General features: G+C 39.7%; 2 non-coding genes across 2 annotated transcripts; both read left to right on the top strand.

The window, feature by feature from the left end:
- The first annotated feature begins 999 nt into the window (after positions 1–999).
- LOC138140833 (5S ribosomal RNA) lies at positions 1,000–1,117 on the top strand. Its single transcript, XR_011162757.1, has one exon. It is a non-coding gene; the product is annotated as a 5S ribosomal RNA (ribosomal RNA).
- A 10,342-nt stretch (positions 1,118–11,459) lies between these two features.
- On the top strand, positions 11,460–11,579 carry LOC138140832 (5S ribosomal RNA). Its single transcript, XR_011162756.1, has one exon. It is a non-coding gene; the product is annotated as a 5S ribosomal RNA (ribosomal RNA).
- The last annotated feature ends 3,166 nt before the right edge of the window (positions 11,580–14,745 follow it).

Genomic DNA, 14,745 nt, shown 5'->3' with positions numbered 1-14,745 from the left:
TATTGGTCCATCTCTTCCCGGAATACCGCGCCACCTTCTCGATTTTACGACATCTTCGCGTCGCCAAACGCTTCCGAAACGGTCGAAGCACAGAAAGGACCTGGTGTTCGAACCGAGGCAATTCCGACAACAGGATGCCGCGAACCGCCTCTCCGACGTTCAGGTCGATCGTTTTCGGCGGAAGTTGAAACGGGACGAGTCGACGACGGGTCCCGTTGCCGTCCGGACCCTTCGGGACGGCCGAAAGTCCGTCGAGAGGATCATCCGAAAGGAGACGGTCTTCATCGTCCGACCGATGCCGCACCTACGAGTTTTCCGATATTTTCTTCGACGGATCTTCAGGTTTTCTTCCTTTCTTCCGTCTTTCTCTCTTCGTAATTTCGTGTCCGACCTGCGTCGTCCGAAGTCGGGGTGAAGATCGAAGAAAAAACGCCAAAAATAACAACTCGTCAGCCACGCACACCGCGTTCGAATGTCTAACGGTCCAACTTGGATTTTCGAAGATCGCCGAATCCGAGGGACGATAAATAATAATAATAATAATAATAATGGTAATAAATAATAATGTTAATAATAATAATAATGATATGATGATTATAACGATAATTATTATAGATAGGTAAATAGAAACACAGGTCTCCTCTCGAAAATCGGAACTTCCTGATATTACTTACATATTTCGGTCGATCCAAATGTGGGAATCTCGTCGTCGTCGGAGCAAGCAGCGCGGTGGGTGGGGTGAAATTCTGGATTTTCCACCGCCGCCGGCGGTCGAAAAATGTGCGACGCGGGAGATCGCCAGTCCGTCTAGTAGTCTCTCTTGTCGTTAGAGCGTGACGTGGTGGTTGTTGTGGGATTTCCCGTTAGTTCGGTCCGACGTCGGTCGTCAGAGGGTAAGTGCATACGGAAACGAAACGCATCGCGTTTTGATGTTCATATTCGTGCATCGGAATGTTAAAAGCAATATATTTTACACCAACGATCACACCTAAACACCACGGCAACGGCCATACCACGTTGAAAAGCACCGGTTCTCGTCCGATCACCGAAGTTAAGCAACGTCGGGCGCGGTCAGCTTGGATGGGTGACCGCTTGGGAACACCGCGTGCCGTTGCCCCCCAACACTTTTTGTTTTTTTTTGAAATCCATAGCAACCACCGAACCGATTTGTTTTTCGTGCAGGTATTCGGAAACATGCACAGACCCGTATCATGTAGATTCATAGCTTTAAGTACTAGATAATTAAGAAAACAATTTTTTTTGTCGATTAATTGTAAACAATTGCAGAATAAAAACTCGTCAAACGGTAAAGGTTGTCGTTCGATCACCGAAGGTAAGCCACGCGGGCAGCGGTCAGCACTTGGACGGGTGACCGGTTCATTATATTCCTTCCGTGAGTTTAACAAAGATAACATATGCAAATGTCGTAAGTGCGACGAGGAAGACGGCGATCTTTTAATGTAAAAAAAATATATATTAGGTTACGCGTACATGCCACTTTGACTGCTGCTTTATTTTTTTGGTTTTTAAATAATTAGAGATCTGAATTCAACATATCAGTTCTATGTTATAATGGACAGACAATGTTGTATTCTTGGCCCCTAACACGTTAAGACCAACATAAAAACTAGAATAACTTACCATTCGTTAAACGTTAAACAATTTCGAACCACGTTTTTTTGAGCTCGAACAAACTCATAACACAACACTCATTTATTAGTCACTGGACCATTGTAAAACGAGAAGAGAGAAAAACCATGCGAAACTATTTTTAAAACGAAGAGAATAAAGGTTTTAAATGGTAGGGCTGTATGACAGACTTGTCAATTATCGTGGGGGGTACGGCTGAGATTTATGACGAAATCGAGTGGCGCCGGCGGTCGGTCACTTTCACGAAAGAGGTCTAAACACGGGTCGTTTACGATACCCTCTGGTTACTAGAAAAGTTCTAGACAGATGTTTGTCGGCTTTTCGAGGTATTTATTTGTGAGTCCAAAGACTCAATGGAGTAATATCGGACTGAAATTCCAAGATTTTGCTGTGTAATCCAAAAAACTATGTTCCTCGTAACATTTAACGATGTGTTAATTCAACTATTATTTTAATTTTTCGTATACGTATTTATACTAAAAAGTACAGCGCTTCCAACAGTGAATTGTGAATTGAAAATGTTTCAAAGAAAGATCGATAGTTTTGAAAAAAATTACATATTAATAAATTTAGATAGATTTAGAAGTATACATTGCACTTACTTTTCAAAATTATTGTACTTCTGATTTGGTTGAAATAACATAATATGTAGCAGTCATAGTTGCGATTGTAGAAAAAATCTTGTGTACATTGCAGTCGCGGCTGGTGTTGGGTAAAACCTTTATTTTTTAGGGGGTCATTACCCAAATGACCTCATGGACCAGCCGTTCCTGTTAGGTTTTATATATCAAATTGATTCGTCTGTCTTTTTCATCATGCCTTCGAAAAGCGAGCTCCTGTTTCGCCAAAGTAACTGTGACGTCAATTAAATACGATAATAAAATTCGGTTTTTCCCATCTTCTTTTCGTATCCCACCTCTCCACCCGGCGGCAGTAGTGCAGTGCTTATCAACATAATTACCGGCGTCTCGCCTCCACATTTTGACTTTTTTGTGTTTTATGTGTTCTCTAAGTCCAAAATTTTTAAATTTTTAAAAAGAGATTGCGGTACTATTCCTGTTGCTGAAATTATAATAATATATTTATTAATTTTTGTATTATATGTCTGTGTTATATTGTGTGAATTTGGAACAGCTATATCTAAAAGATATGCTTGCTTTTGTTGTTTATTTAAAATAATAATGTCTGGTCTGTTATGCTGAATGTGAATGTCAGTTAAAACTGTGCGATCAAAATATAATTTGTAATTGTCATTTTCTAAACAACTTTCTGGTTTATAAATGTAATGTGGTTGTGTATCCTTTAATAAATTGAATTTAACTGCTAAATTCATGTGTATAATTTTTGCGAATATATCATGACGTTTTTTATATTCGCTGTGAGCCAAAACGGTGCAAGATCTTGTATTGCAAATATAAAACCCTCAGCTCTTTAAAATATCTCCCATGTAAAGACTTTTGTTTTATATTTGCTATAGTGTCATATCACGAGCTCTATTGAGAAAATAATTTTTTAGTGAAGCAATTTGATTGTGTTGTAGAATTTCTAGATTTGAAAAACCCCTACCACCATTTTCGCGTGGTAAATTAAATCTTTCAACAGCAGATTTGGGGTGATGTTTACAAAATTTTGTAAAGAGAACTCTAGTTTGAATATTTATATTCTTTAAATTAGTTTTGGACCATTTTATAACACCAAAAGAATAGATTTAATTTTATAATTGAATGTTGAATATGATTTGATTGATTAATACCTAAATATTTATAAAATTCTCCTTTATTTAAATTTTTAATGATTTCTCCTTCTTTAGTTATATATTCTAAATTTTCGTAATGACCACGACATATTGATTGATTTTCAGTTATTGTTAAGTTTTATGTCATCCATATAAAGAAGGTGATTTAATTTAATATTAATTTTATAAATTTTAAGAATTTTAATTAACCATGAATGTGGTACTGAATCATAGGCTTTTTTGTAGTCTATGAATTGTTGTTGCATTATTTTCCAAACGTTTGAGACTTAAAATATTCGTCAAATGTTCTTCTTTTTTTAAATCAGAATACCCCTGACAAATCCGAACATTTTGTTTTGCGGTAGATAAAAATAAACATGGGCCAAGACAGAATATTAATATTCGGTGTGGAATTTTCCTGCGTTCTTGTTCATTTCTATCGAAGTGCTCACGAAAAGTTGTGAATATCAACACTTTGTAATTGTCGTAGTGAAAAATAAAAAAGATAGCTATGGGGCACAACTTATTTCGCACTTCATTAGAAAAGTAACAGTATTAAAATAAAAAAAATATTTTTCTAAATTTCGAACGTTAGGTCTATCCTGACCAGCCGCCAATTAGTGGTATTATTTTATTTTTTGCTGTTTTCCACAATAGTTATTTTTATATTAAATATAAACAATATTTTTTCTATCATTGATTCAAAAAATTGAAATTAAAAATTCAAATTTTTGAAGGAACTCTGAAGTTTCAATGCAGTGACCATGTTGCTAGGTAACTAATAAAAAACAGTGCGTGAAATGAAAAACAGAAATAGTCGTATGCGTTTTGTATGGTTTCTATGGTTTCGATCTTACTAACAATGCAATGAAAATGACCCACTTCAGGCACAGATAACTATGCGTGAATTTCAATTTTTTGAATCAATTATATAAAAACAAAATTGATTTGGCGGCCGCTACACAAAAGTGGTGGGAGGCGAGAACCTGTTTCCGCCGGTCTCCGTTTATGACACAGCTGACGGAAATCTTGTTCTTTTTTTTTCGTTTATTGTTAATTTTAAAATTAATAAATTTTCCCTGGATACGTATTCGACTTATCCGGTACGAGTTATTTTTAAATTAACTTAATGGCCCGTTGCTCTTGTTCTTTTTATCGTTTTATCGTTAGCAATAGTACAATACTCACGCATTTTTAATCTAAAATTAACAAAACTTGAATGGATCGGGATTATCACACTTCTGAATTGAAGTTTTCATTCGTTTAAAATATAATTGATAGTAATACGTAATGCGGATTGCCTAAACGTTGCTTCCATCACGTCAACATCACACATTCACGTTCGCCCGTAGAAATGGCGTGATGCACACGAAATCGATCCAAAAAGGCTCATAATATTTGTGTCACGCGAATCTACGTCGAAAACTAGAAAAAAAAAAAATTCAATTCGAATTTCAATAATCGAAACGATGCGTCGTCGATACTAAACGTAGGTAGTAACTAAAGTGTGATCGGGTGCGATAAAAGTGTCCGTCAATAATCATCATCCGACAATCATTTAATAGACGAACGCTAATTTTTGGCACTCACTCGGACGACAGAACCAGTCCAGACGGAAACCGGGGCGCGGGGTGGGTGGGTGGTTGTATGTCCGTGAATCTGTCCGGCGCGCGTCAACATTTCAGTTATCGTCGCGAGAGTTAAAACGAAAGGTGGTTAGTGTGAAAGTGACGTTTTTTCGTGGAGACACGTTACGAAGGGTGAGTACCTAATATAATATAAAACCAACCGAAAACCCACAATAGTGCCCCGGTTTATTATCGTGAATAGGTGTTTGGTAAATATTTTCTGTATTCCAACTAGCAAGTCTTTTATCAAAAAACTCCGGCAACATGGCTATTGTGGTATTATTGATACCACCTAACTGAAGAATGATTAAAAAGATTATAAAGTTAATAACTAAGTCGACGATTTTATCGGGAAATTGAACGGAGAAACAAAAATAGCTCTTAGCGACAGTTGCCTGAAGTCGCAAATAACGGCGATTGACGAAATCACGTTTTTTTTATTTTAATTCCAATGAACAATACACAGGGTCACAATTATCTGTTATGTATTCTATAATGTTTTGCAAAGTAAATAATGTGAGTTGTCATGCGTAATATTAATTAGCTAAGTAATTTTTGCAAGTATTTTATGTCAGATATGCAATGTATAATAACGTAATGTTGCAAAGTATTTTAATTTTTATGCTAGGTAGAGATAATAAAATAGAAAATGATTTAGGAACATAAAAAATCTCATTAAAACAGGAACAATTGAAATTAAAATAAACATAACATTCTGTACTAAAGTACAGTTTTGTTCACTCCTTTTTTCAAAGTCTTCTGTCCTCTCATTTGCACATACTGCTATTCCAAAACAGTGAAATTGTCTGTTTCAGGGAATCCTTAACGTTCCTTGCTAATGTCAACAACGTTTTCGATGAAACAAAGAGTCGGAAAAATGTCGGCTCATTGTATTCAATAACATACGCGACTACAAAACCATCTGTATCATTTGTAGGAATCGCGGTTTTTTCGATGAGAATTCGTTCTAATTTTTTCTTTCTTAAAAAAGCTAAGTAATTTTAATTTCACTAAAGATGAACATTTAGGCTATATGCTGGGTAATGCAAATCCATCAACCATCAACTAGGTTGTTCAGCAGATGTACGATTGTTTATTTGATTTCTTCTTCCGAAGAGTTGTATTCTGGCAAAATAGAAATTTATTCATAACATAACCTCAATCAACTAAATTATTTCGAATACAATAACCACATAACTACAAGTTGGATAGGCATGGGTGCAAAATACCGATAATGCATGAAACCTAAAGGGCCTACTGTTCATCCAATATATTTACATAGCTTAAATAGCATGTTTATTTTTTATAGAAAAATTTTGCATTTCTCGCTTTCTTAAACTGTATGTAACATTTTTCATATTTTTTCGCTGTCATAATGACATAATAAAAGTTAATTAAAAATCGCTGTTTCACGTCTTTTTCTTTTTTGTTCGAGAGTTTTTGTGGTTCTGAAAAGAACCGTTTATAAATGTGTCGAAAACGAAAAACATCTATTTCGAACTGGTGTACTTGGTGACGGCTTTGGTACCTTCGGAGACGGCGTGCTTGGCCAACTCACCGGGCAACAACAGACGCACGGCAGTTTGAATTTCTCTGCTGGTGATCGTCGAACGTTTGTTGTAGTGTGCCAGACGGGAAGCTTCAGCGGCGATACGTTCGAAGATGTCGTTCACGAAACTGTTCATTATGCTCATAGCCTTACTAGAGATACCGGTGTCGGGATGGACTTGTTTCAACACCTTGTAGATGTAGATGGCATAGCTCTCCTTCCTCCTGCGCTTCTTTTTTTTGTCGCTCTTGGAAATGTTCTTCTGAGCTTTCCCGGCCTTCTTGGCTGCCTTACCACTTGTCTTCGGCGGCATTTTTCAATTCAATTCGATTCAACAAACTCGCGAACTGCTCTGACTCGGTGCGTGCGTTAACTTTGCACCACCACCTTTCTGATAGGTAGTGTGTTCACCAGAACCCCACCTGAAAACGGGCTCCCACCAATCGTCACGTCCTATTCTCCTATCACGGAGGCTATAAATTCGAAGCACAGCTACCAGCTTTTACAATCGACGAGTCCCGTCCGTCAGTTTTATTACTTCTCGTGGTGTCTAACGAACGAACTTAAAATGTCAGGTCGCGGTAAAGGAGGTAAAGTGAAGGGAAAAGCGAAATCCCGTTCGAGCCGTGCCGGTCTCCAGTTTCCGGTGGGTAGGATACATCGTCTTCTCAGAAAAGGAAATTACGCGGAACGCGTCGGTGCAGGAGCTCCCGTCTATTTGGCCGCCGTCATGGAGTACTTAGCCGCCGAAGTTCTAGAATTGGCAGGAAACGCTGCCCGTGACAACAAGAAGACACGTATTATACCGCGTCATCTGCAGCTGGCCATCAGAAACGACGAGGAATTGAACAAACTCCTGTCCGGAGTTACGATCGCCCAAGGCGGTGTCTTACCCAACATTCAGGCCGTACTTTTACCCAAAAAAACCGAGAAGAAACCTTAAACGAACGATCGATCCATCTCCGTGGCGAAAACTCAAAATATCGGCCCTTCTCAGGGCCACTATAGCTTTTTTTTTTCGTAAAATGACCGATGCATCTTTTCTTTTTGTATTATTATCATTGCGGTCGTCAATTTGGCTGTATGAAGAAAGATTTACGACTGCAATGCCAAAAGGAAAGCAAGGGGTGTTTACGATCTTGGTACATTTATCAGGTAGTCCGTTGTTTCTCGAAAGAACATCATGTTTCTTTTTTTTCCTCTTATTTTTATTTTGTGGTTCTGAAAAGAAATTCTGGTTTTCTCGAACGGTGAAGAGCGCCAGGAAATTAACCTCCGAAACCGTAGAGGGTGCGTCCTTGACGTTTCAAAGCGTAGACGACGTCCATCGCTGTCACGGTTTTACGTTTGGCGTGTTCCGTGTAGGTGACGGCATCTCGGATGACATTTTCCAAGAACACTTTCAGGACTCCGCGAGTTTCTTCGTAGATCAAACCGGAAATACGTTTCACGCCGCCACGACGAGCCAATCTTCTGATAGCGGGTTTCGTGATGCCCTGGATGTTGTCACGCAGGACTTTGCGATGACGCTTCGCTCCTCCTTTTCCCAATCCTTTGCCTCCTTTACCGCGACCGGTCATCTTTTCAGATTATTTCAACTGACACAAAATACCTGCACACCTCGTCCCTAGGAAGTCAACTACCGCAAAATTTCAACTAACGGAGCCTTATATAGATTCAACGGTTCACCATCGACCAATCGACGAAGTCAGCCGTTGACTTTGTTCACGTATAAAAGTACAATTTAATATGGCGGAATTTTTAGTACCCGTTTACCTTTCGACGCGTGCACGTCTAACGATCGTCAGAGTCGATTTTAATAATTGTCAGTTTTGTTTTTCATTCGTTTCATTCGAAATGGCCAGGACCAAGCAGACCGCACGCAAGTCCACCGGAGGAAAAGCCCCCAGGAAACAACTGGCTACCAAAGCGGCCAGGAAAAGCGCTCCCGCCACTGGCGGCGTCAAGAAGCCCCACCGTTACAGACCTGGTACCGTGGCTCTGCGTGAGATCCGTCGTTACCAGAAAAGTACCGAGTTGCTCATCCGCAAGCTTCCCTTTCAACGTTTGGTGAGGGAGATCGCTCAGGATTTCAAAACCGATTTGCGCTTCCAAAGCTCCGCCGTGATGGCCCTCCAGGAAGCGAGCGAAGCTTACTTGGTCGGTCTGTTCGAGGACACGAATTTGTGCGCCATCCACGCCAAACGTGTAACCATCATGCCAAAGGACATCCAACTTGCCAGACGTATTCGGGGTGAACGCGCTTAAATTTTTCCACATCGTGTTTCGGAAGAACAACAACATCCCGAGAAAAACGAAACACGAATTTTATAACAAAAAAATCGGTTCTTTTCAGAACCTCAAACCTTACAGGCAAAAAAAAAAAAATATATCGCCCTTCAACCGGAAATGAATAAAATAAAAATGTCAATAATCGGTCGGTCCTCTCGATTCGGGTTGGGTTGCGGTCGTTCGTAAAATTTTATTGCATCCTGTCATCACCTACCTGCCAGCTGATGCTATCTATTTTATTTGGTTTCGCCGTAAGGATAGTTTTATTTCTTTTTTTCGTCGTAGATTATCGTGTGGCCCTGAAAAGGGCCATTTGTGCGTGCCCCGTTGCCGGTAGTACGATGATGACGTCGGAACGAGGCACAGCCGAACGAACATGAGTCGAGTATCCATCCACGTTTCTCACTTTTTCCTCTTCGGCGAAGCGGCCTTTTTCACCTTGACAGGAATGGCTTTGGCTGTCTTGGGTTTGGGTGCTTTGGGTTTTTTAGTCGGACCAGCCTTGTTAGATTTCTTCGCTTTGGAAGGCGATCGGGGTTTCGGGGCGGCTCTAGTTTTCTTTTCTGCCGAGGAGGCGGCCGATTTCTTGGCTTTCGCTGCGGCGGCGGAGGCAGCGACGGCGCTCTTCTTTTCGGCAGCAGTCTTCTTCGCTTTGGGGGAGGCTTGTTTTTTGGCTGTCTTCGAGGAAGCCTTGTCGGAAGTCGTCGCGACGGCGGTACGTTTGGCGGATGATTTTTTCGTCTTGGATGCGGCGGACGAAGCGGGTTTCCTCTTGTCGGAGGCGGAGGCGACTTTGGCACCACCGGAGGTGGACGAGGCGAGCTTGAACGAACCCGACGCGCCCTTACCTTTCGTCTGAACCAGAGATCCCGACGCCACGGCGCCTTTCAGATATTTCTTGATGAAAGGGGCGACCTTTTCGGCGTCGACTTTGTAATTTGCGGCGACGAACTTCTTGATGGCCTGAAGAGACGATCCTCCGCGTTCCTTGAGTCCCTTGATGGCGTTGTTTACCATCTCGGATGTCGGAGGATGGGACGGTTTCGCCCTGGGATTTTTCGCTTTTTTCTCTTTCTTCGCGTGGGATTGAGGGGTGGCAGCGGAACCGGTGGTGACCGATGATGCTGTTTGATTTTCGACGTCGGCCATCTTTCACGTTAAAACGTTAAAAGTTAATAATAATTATTGAAAAAACACTTGCTCACACACGTACACTTCGAGCACCTCGTGAACGAGAATTGAACAAAAAAATTTTCTAAGTCTTTATAAAATAGTCGCCACTGCGGACGGAAGACTGAACGCGCACCGCGTCCGCCGTCGAAGAAATTGCAGGCCTCGGAATCGTTGCCCGCGTGATGGCATCGTCCTCTTTCCTCGATCACCATCGCCACCGTGTGATCAAGCTGGCCGAACTCGGTTTCCGAAGTTTCCCTGGAGATAGCGAAGTTCGTCTCGGAACGTCGGTGGGTTTCGAATCAGGTACACGCCCCTCCAACCACCAGCCCTAAATCCGGGTCGTCACGGTTTCGATTCGGGACCGACGGTTTACGTCGGCGGTGCGGGGTAGACGCGTCGATTCCGGGAATCCATATTTCGTTCGCCGAAATATTGGTCCATCTCTTCCCGGAATACCGCGCCACCTTCTCGATTTTACGACATCTTCGCGTCGCCAAACGCTTCCGAAACGGTCGAAGCACAGAAAGGACCTGGTGTTCGAACCGAGGCAATTCCGACAACAGGATGCCGCGAACCGCCTCTCCGACGTTCAGGTCGATCGTTTTCGGCGGAAGTTGAAACGGGACGAGTCGACGACGGGTCCCGTTGCCGTCCGGACCCTTCGGGACGGCCGAAAGTCCGTCGAGAGGATCATCCGAAAGGAGACGGTCTTCATCGTCCGACCGATGCCGCACCTACGAGTTTTCCGATATTTTCTTCGACGGATCTTCAGGTTTTCTTCCTTTCTTCCGTCTTTCTCTCTTCGTAATTTCGTGTCCGACCTGCGTCGTCCGAAGTCGGGGTGAAGATCGAAGAAAAAACGCCAAAAATAACAACTCGTCAGCCACGCACACCGCGTTCGAATGTCTAACGGTCCAACTTGGATTTTCGAAGATCGCCGAATCCGAGGGACGATAAATAATAATAATAATAATAATAATGGTAATAAATAATAATGTTAATAATAATAATAATGATATGATGATTATAACGATAATTATTATAGATAGGTAAATAGAAACACAGGTCTCCTCTCGAAAATCGGAACTTCCTGATATTACTTACATATTTCGGTCGATCCAAATGTGGGAATCTCGTCGTCGTCGGAGCAAGCAGCGCGGTGGGTGGGGTGAAATTCTGGATTTTCCACCGCCGCCGGCGGTCGAAAAATGTGCGACGCGGGAGATCGCCAGTCCGTCTAGTAGTCTCTCTTGTCGTTAGAGCGTGACGTGGTGGTTGTTGTGGGATTTCCCGTTAGTTCGGTCCGACGTCGGTCGTCAGAGGGTAAGTGCATACGGAAACGAAACGCATCGCGTTTTGATGTTCATATTCGTGCATCGGAATGTTAAAAGCAATATATTTTACACCAACGATCACACCTAAACACCACGGCAACGGCCATACCACGTTGAAAAGCACCGGTTCTCGTCCGATCACCGAAGTTAAGCAACGTCGGGCGCGGTCAGTACTTGGATGGGTGACCGCTTGGGAACACCGCGTGCCGTTGCCCCCCAACACTTTTTGTTTTTTTTTGAAATCCATAGCAACCACCGAACCGATTTGTTTTTCGTGCAGGTATTCGGAAACATGCACAGACCCGTATCATGTAGATTCATAGCTTTAAGTACTAGATAATTAAGAAAACAATTTTTTTTGTCGATTAATTGTAAACAATTGCAGAATAAAAACTCGTCAAACGGTAAAGGTTGTCGTTCGATCACCGAAGGTAAGCCACGCGGGCAGCGGTCAGCACTTGGACGGGTGACCGGTTCATTATATTCCTTCCGTGAGTTTAACAAAGATAACATATGCAAATGTCGTAAGTGCGACGAGGAAGACGGCGATCTTTTAATGTAAAAAAAATATATATTAGGTTACGCGTACATGCCACTTTGACTGCTGCTTTATTTTTTTGGTTTTTAAATAATTAGAGATCTGAATTCAACATATCAGTTCTATGTTATAATGGACAGACAATGTTGTATTCTTGGCCCCTAACACGTTAAGACCAACATAAAAACTAGAATAACTTACCATTCGTTAAACGTTAAACAATTTCGAACCACGTTTTTTTGAGCTCGAACAAACTCATAACACAACACTCATTTATTAGTCACTGGACCATTGTAAAACGAGAAGAGAGAAAAACCATGCGAAACTATTTTTAAAACGAAGAGAATAAAGGTTTTAAATGGTAGGGCTGTATGACAGACTTGTCAATTATCGTGGGGGGTACGGCTGAGATTTATGACGAAATCGAGTGGCGCCGGCGGTCGGTCACTTTCACGAAAGAGGTCTAAACACGGGTCGTTTACGATACCCTCTGGTTACTAGAAAAGTTCTAGACAGATGTTTGTCGGCTTTTCGAGGTATTTATTTGTGAGTCCAAAGACTCAATGGAGTAATATCGGACTGAAATTCCAAGATTTTGCTGTGTAATCCAAAAAACTATGTTCCTCGTAACATTTAACGATGTGTTAATTCAACTATTATTTTAATTTTTCGTATACGTATTTATACTAAAAAGTACAGCGCTTCCAACAGTGAATTGTGAATTGAAAATGTTTCAAAGAAAGATCGATAGTTTTGAAAAAAATTACATATTAATAAATTTAGATAGATTTAGAAGTATACATTGCACTTACTTTTCAAAATTATTGTACTTCTGATTTGGTTGAAATAACATAATATGTAGCAGTCATAGTTGCGATTGTAGAAAAAATCTTGTGTACATTGCAGTCGCGGCTGGTGTTGGGTAAAACCTTTATTTTTTAGGGGGTCATTACCCAAATGACCTCATGGACCAGCCGTTCCTGTTAGGTTTTATATATCAAATTGATTCGTCTGTCTTTTTCATCATGCCTTCGAAAAGCGAGCTCCTGTTTCGCCAAAGTAACTGTGACGTCAATTAAATACGATAATAAAATTCGGTTTTTCCCATCTTCTTTTCGTATCCCACCTCCACCCGGCGGCAGTAGTGCAGTGCTTATCAACATAATTACCGGCGTCTCGCCTCCACATTTTGACTTTTTTGTGTTTTATGTGTTCTCTAAGTCCAAAATTTTTAAATTTTTAAAAAGAGATTGCGGTACTATTCCTGTTGCTGAAATTATAATAATATATTTATTAATTTTTGTATTATATGTCTGTGTTATATTGTGTGAATTTGGAACAGCTATATCTAAAAGATATGCTTGCTTTTGTTGTTTATTTAAAATAATAATGTCTGGTCTGTTATGCTGAATGTGAATGTCAGTTAAAACTGTGCGATCAAAATATAATTTGTAATTGTCATTTTCTAAACAACTTTCTGGTTTATAAATGTAATGTGGTTGTGTATCCTTTAATAAATTGAATTTAACTGCTAAATTCATGTGTATAATTTTTGCGAATATATCATGACGTTTTTTATATTCGCTGTGAGCCAAAACGGTGCAAGATCTTGTATTGCAAATATAAAACCCTCAGCTCTTTAAAATATCTCCCATGTAAAGACTTTTGTTTTATATTTGCTATAGTGTCATATCACGAGCTCTATTGAGAAAATAATTTTTTAGTGAAGCAATTTGATTGTGTTGTAGAATTTCTAGATTTGAAAAACCCCTACCACCATTTTCGCGTGGTAAATTAAATCTTTCAACAGCAGATTTGGGGTGATGTTTACAAAATTTTGTAAAGAGAACTCTAGTTTGAATATTTATATTCTTTAAATTAGTTTTGGACCATTTTATAACACCAAAAGAATAGATTTAATTTTATAATTGAATGTTGAATATGATTTGATTGATTAATACCTAAATATTTATAAAATTCTCCTTTATTTAAATTTTTAATGATTTCTCCTTCTTTAGTTATATATTCTAAATTTTCGTAATGACCACGACATATTGATTGATTTTCAGTTATTGTTAAGTTTTATGTCATCCATATAAAGAAGGTGATTTAATTTAATATTAATTTTATAAATTTTAAGAATTTTAATTAACCATGAATGTGGTACTGAATCATAGGCTTTTTTGTAGTCTATGAATTGTTGTTGCATTATTTTCCAAACGTTTGAGACTTAAAATATTCGTCAAATGTTCTTCTTTTTTTAAATCAGAATACCCCTGACAAATCCGAACATTTTGTTTTGCGGTAGATAAAAATAAACATGGGCCAAGACAGAATATTAATATTCGGTGTGGAATTTTCCTGCGTTCTTGTTCATTTCTATCGAAGTGCTCACGAAAAGTTGTGAATATCAACACTTTGTAATTGTCGTAGTGAAAAATAAAAAAGATAGCTATGGGGCACAACTTATTTCGCACTTCATTAGAAAAGTAACAGTATTAAAATAAAAAAAATATTTTTCTAAATTTCGAACGTTAGGTCTATCCTGACCAGCCGCCAATTAGTGGTATTATTTTATTTTTTGCTGTTTTCCACAATAGTTATTTTTATATTAAATATAAACAATATTTTTTCTATCATTGATTCAAAAAATTGAAATTAAAAATTCAAATTTTTGAAGGAACTCTGAAGTTTCAATGCAGTGACCATGTTGCTAGGTAACTAATAAAAAACAGTGCGTGAAATGAAAAACAGAAATAGTCGTATGCGTTTTGTATGGTTTCTATGGTTTCGATCTTACTAACAATGCAATGAAAATGACCCACTTCAGGCACAGATAACTA

This window comes from Tenebrio molitor, unplaced genomic scaffold (genome assembly GCF_963966145.1).
Source record: "Tenebrio molitor unplaced genomic scaffold, icTenMoli1.1 SCAFFOLD_331, whole genome shotgun sequence".
In the NCBI taxonomy this organism is placed as follows: domain Eukaryota; kingdom Metazoa; phylum Arthropoda; class Insecta; order Coleoptera; family Tenebrionidae; genus Tenebrio; species Tenebrio molitor.
The sequence above is the reverse complement of the archived record's forward strand: the minus strand, read 5'-3'. Positions and strand labels throughout refer to the sequence as shown.